Here is a 5,391-nt window from a genome sequence, read left to right as displayed (position 1 = left end):
ATCCAGTGCATTTTTATTTTATAAAGACCATTTCATTATTTGTCTGTGATTTAAAAATTAACACACAAAGATACTTTTTCTTTTTTTGCTACTTTATTCAACTGCATTTTTTTTAACAAAACATTGTCTTCCAGTTTAACTTTAGCAGCATATTTGATCCAGCGGTGAAACGTAGTTTTTAAAAAAATAAGAAAAAAGTTCACCAAGTTTAACCAAACAACTATTATAAGGTATAAAACAGAGACCAACAGCCTAGATATTTTAACTATGGCTTAAGCTCAAAACGAAAATAATATTATTTAAAAAAAATGGATATTATATTTACCACGACCGATGAAACATTCAAATGTCTATTCAAAAAGATAAGTCGGTCTACGTGCTCAGATGAGAGCCGAGTGCATTTTAGATGATAGCGGATTATATTTGTTGTAGATGTATGTGACAGCTTGGCGCAGTACAGCTTACCCTGAACTGTATTTTCATCGTTCTTCTCAAAGGGAAACCAGCCATCACTTACGTGACTTTGAGGCCATGATTATCTGTCTTCTAACGTCTTTTGTTTTATTATTTAAAAAAATAATCATTTCGATCATCGTTTATGTGATCGATCATCGCTGTCGCGGTCGAGTACTCGATCACTGTTGCACATCGAGAGATTTCTGTGTGACCCAGATGGAGGGACCAGTCTGGGTCAGTCTCCATCATCTCATATGCAGGGTGACCTGCAATAACATGAAAAAGGTTTTAACTTCATTACATGGGAAGAAAAGTGTTAACAATAATCTTAGATTATACTTAAGTTTTAATACAGACACTGAGCATAAGTCATTTAGCTAAAATGTAGAAAAATAGTTAAAACAGTGCTGTACCTTTTTTTAGACTGCAAGTCACACCGAAGTAAAATTACATTTTTGTGCAAAAGCACAGCAAGTAACTTTCAAGCCTTATAAATTGTAAAATTAACTTTACTTCCAGTCTAAATAATGTATTTAGTTGAAATTGTAGTTGAGTTAAACCCTTAGGAAAAATAATAAGTTAATAATAAGTTTTTTGGCGTATTGACTGCCATTTGTAAAACCACAGATTTACTACAAATACCATGGTTAAACTATGGTTAATATAGCAAAACCATGGTTAATTTGTGGTTACCATGGTTTAACTACAGTAACCATGTTTTTTTGGTTTTATTTGTAGTAAAACCATGGTTAATTTTCGTAAGGGAAGTAACGTTACAAAGTAAAGTACAAACCCCCAAAATAATAAAATGCTGTAGTGAAGTAAAATACTTATTTTATAGACTTGTATAAGACGATTGCATAACATTTTACAGTATAAACAATAAAGGGTAATGTTAACCCGTTTCTCCCATGATCGCGGTTACATCCGTGCGTTGTTTGGAGCTATCTGTGCCAGAGAATTCATCCAAAACGACTCGTGGATAAAATGTTATATACTTCAAATTTGTCAACGTCACTTAAATGTCTTACCTTTATGAAAATGTCGAGAGCAGACATACATAAACGGAGATATGTTTCCAAAGGTGATGTTTTTGCGTCGCACAGCTCCAACCCAGGCCATCCGACACCTCTTTGTTATACGTCCACTACAAGCTGTCCATGTCCTTTCTACAAACAGGGAAAACTAAAAAAAAAAAAAACTTACCCCGCTGTTTAGTTTGTGACCCGTTCTGTCATGAGACTTACTATTGCAGCCTATCACACAACAAGAACGTACCATTTTACCACATTTAAGACCAACACAATCCTACCAATTGAACACACTAGCATCGATACCTTACAAATGGCGGATATACCCATAATGCATTTCGTGTTCCACGAGTGTAACGTCACCTGACAATGAGCGATTTGTCCAAAAGACGAAGATTAAGACTAAAGCTAAAAGGGCTGCCAAAAGCAACACTGATTTCAGCCTATATTAATAACCTCTATGTAAAAAAAACATAAAATACCGTTCTTACCAAATTCATTCAACACGTTATTAAATTATAATTAGCTTTTAAACACTGACAGGAACTTTCAGAGCCGATTCCAAAATTACTGCGTTTATAAAACAACTCTATGAAAGACTCAGATCATGTATCTAAAAATAAATCGCTATAGTAAAAGAGAAATAATAAGAGGAGTGAAATTTCCTACCGTTGTGCTGTGTTTGGTCCTCAGGCGCGTCTTCACCTCGCTCACACGCGCGTTTACAACGCTAAATTAATCATCTTTGTTAATTATTATACATTTACTTCATTGTCAGCTTCAGGTACTTCATTTATTATTGTTCAACGAACTGTTTGAAACAAAAACAACAAAAAAGGTTGCATTTCAGTGTCTCTGCAGGGGATTATAGATCAACAGCGCCACCTGCTGTCGATACGCGGCTATTGGTAGTGATGCTACAGTCAAAAATCAGTAATAATTCACTTATCAAAATAAAATATATAAAATAATGTTTCTATTTTAATATCCTTTAAAATATCATTTATTTCTGTGATGTGCCGCTGTATTTTCAGCATCATTCAGTCTTCTGTGTTACATGATCTTCAGAAGTCAGTCTAATATGATGATTTATTATTAGAATTATTAATAGCTGTGCTACAAAATATTATTTTGGAATCTCTAATACCTTTTTCAGGATTCTTCAATCTATACATTTTTTTTAAAGAACAGCGTTTATTCAAAATATAAATATATTCTAACAATATTAATCTTTGATATCACTTCTTATGAATTTAACACATCCTTGCTGAATAAAAGATTCTAAGATCTAATAAAGAATAACATTTCTTATATAATAAAAGAAAGAATAAACATTTACTGACCTCAAACTATTTAACTTTAGTGAATATTGTTAGAAAATATTTATATTTTAAATAAATGCTCTTCTTTGTGTGTGTGTGTGTGTGTATAAGCCCACTAACACACTAGGCAAGGCAAGTTTATATATATAGCACATTTTGTACACAATGGTAATTCAAAGTGCTTTACATAAAAGAAAGTAAAATAATCATGAAGAAAAATAATAAAAATAAAACAAGCAATTTTAAAACTTTTAAAATGACAAAAAAAAATTACTTAAAATGAATTTAAAACAGTTAGAAAATGATTTTACATAAAATAAAACTGAAAATAAAGTGCAATCAGTTCGGACATCGCTCAGTGCTCATTCAGTAAATGCACAGCTAAACAGATGAGTTTTAAGTCTAGATTTAAATGTGACTAGTGTTTTAGCACATCTGGTCTCTTCTGGAAGATGATTCCAGCTGCAGGCAGCATACTCCCCTTGTTTTGTGTGAACACTTGTTATTTCTAACTGACTTGATCCTAGTGATCTGAGTGCTCTGTTAGGCTTATATTCAGTGAACATATCTGCAATATATTTCAGTCCTAGGTCATTTAGTGACTTATATACGAGTAAAAGTACAGAAATAAGAAGCAAAGCACAGAGCAGTAAGCTAGAACGTCCGAACGGTAGCAAAGCCGGAAGCAATCCCTCACAAGCTAACCCCCACAAGGTTATTTTTTATTTTTTAAAAGACATTTTTAAAGCACACTAAGAATACCATATAAAAGCTAACAAATAGGACTACAGAGTTCTGTTCAGCTGAAATTATAAAGCATAGGTGATTTAAGGGTAACTGGGACAGTTTATGAAATTCTGTCTTGTGCAAAGTTTTTTTTTGGCTAAATTAAAAAAATAAGTTCTGTATCAGCTGAGAAGAGACGATGCTAATCATCAGAGGACCTCAGATGATGCTAACCCTGAATCAACAACAGAAACTAACAAATATTGCTACAAGTGTGACTGCATCATATTATAATTATTAATTATTAATAATATTAATAATGTTCATCGTCTGGCTGACTACGTCCTGTATTAATTTTCTAAAAATCCTGTCATACGTGCACAAATTGACAGTCACCACTTATAAGCTATTACTAAATATTGTAGAAACATAATTTTCTGTAAAGTTGCTTTGTAACGATTTGTATTGTAAAAAGCACATACAAAAAAAAAAACATCAGAAACATTTATGCAGTACTGAAGATATTAAATATTTATCTGAGGAGGAAACTATATTGCATCATAATGAAAGGATGTGTGACGTACACTTTTCTGTAAACTGAGCCAAACATTTTTTCACTGAGTAAGAATAATTACTGTATTGCGCAACTTAGTTCATACTTAGATATAATTTTCTATGCAACATAACCTTTTATTTTCATCATCATCTTTAAGAGTTCATGATCATTTATGGTCAACTTTATTTCTCAGTTGATGAATCCATCCACAATTCATAAAACACAACACATGCAACTGAGGTACAAGAAGGCTTGACTTCCAAAAGCCATTGAAATCATTTTAAAATCACATCGACAGGTAAAAAAAAAGCCTCAGGTCAGATATTCATTTAACACAAATTAACTGTTTGACAAACACTTTCTGCTTTGATGTCCAGGTGTGAATTAAAAAAAAATCTCAAACAGGCTCCGAAGTGCCGATCTGAATCAACCGAGTCGCGAACATGCTCCGAAGTGCCGATCTGAATCAACCGAGTCGCGAACATGCTCCGAAGTGCCGATCTGAATCAACCGAGTCGCGAACAGGCTCCGAAGTGCCGATCTGAATCAACCGAGTCGCGAACTTGCGCCGATGTGTCGATCTGAATCAACCGAGTCGCGAACATGCGCCGAAGTGTCGCCCTGAATCAACCGAGTGGCGAACAGGCTCCGAAGTGGCGATCTAAATCAAACGAATCGCGAACATGCTCCGAAGTGCCGATCTGAATCAATCGAGTCGCGAACAGGCTCCGAAGTGCCGATCTGAATCAACCGAGTCGCGAACAGGCTCCGAAGTGCCGATCTGAAAACTTCAACCAAAGAATGTAAAAAATAACTCTATTTCTCTAATAACTCTACAACTCTATGAAAGACCTAGATCACGTATCTAAAAATAAATCGCTATAGTAAAAGAGAAATAATGAGAGGAGTGAAGTTTCCTACCGTTGTGCTGTGTTTGGTCCTCAGGCGCGTCTTCACCTCGCTCACACGCGCGTTTACAACGCTAAATTAATCATCTTTGCTAATTATTATACATTTACTTCATTGTCAGCATCAGGTACTTCATTTATTATTGTTCAATGAACTGTTTGAAACAAAAAAATAGTTGTATTTCAGTAATAATTCAAAATTATCAAAATAAAATAAAATAATGGTTTCTATTTTAATATCCTTTAAAATATAATTTATTTCTGTGTTTGTGCAGCTGTATTTTCAGCATCATTCCTCCAGTCTTCAGTGTTACATGATCTTTAGAAATCATGAAATTATGATGATTTATTAATACAATTATTAATAGTTGTGCTACCAAATATTATTTTGG

At 33.7% G+C, this 5,391-nt stretch overlaps 1 long non-coding RNA gene across 1 annotated transcript; it reads right to left on the bottom strand.

The window, feature by feature from the left end:
• Positions 1-414: 414 nt before the first annotated feature.
• On the bottom strand, positions 415-1,806 carry LOC113094977 (uncharacterized). The gene is made up of 3 exons (XR_003288248.1): positions 1,735-1,806; positions 1,488-1,641; positions 415-722 (listed from the first exon to the last, which is right to left on the bottom strand). It is a non-coding gene; the product is annotated as an uncharacterized LOC113094977 (long non-coding RNA).
• Between the last annotated feature and the right edge of the window lie 3,585 nt (positions 1,807-5,391).

The sequence above is a fragment of the Carassius auratus genome, unplaced genomic scaffold (assembly GCF_003368295.1).
Source record: "Carassius auratus strain Wakin unplaced genomic scaffold, ASM336829v1 scaf_tig00215563, whole genome shotgun sequence".
NCBI classification, from domain to species: Eukaryota; Metazoa; Chordata; class Actinopteri; order Cypriniformes; family Cyprinidae; genus Carassius; species Carassius auratus.
This window is presented reverse-complemented; position numbering and strand designations above follow the sequence as displayed.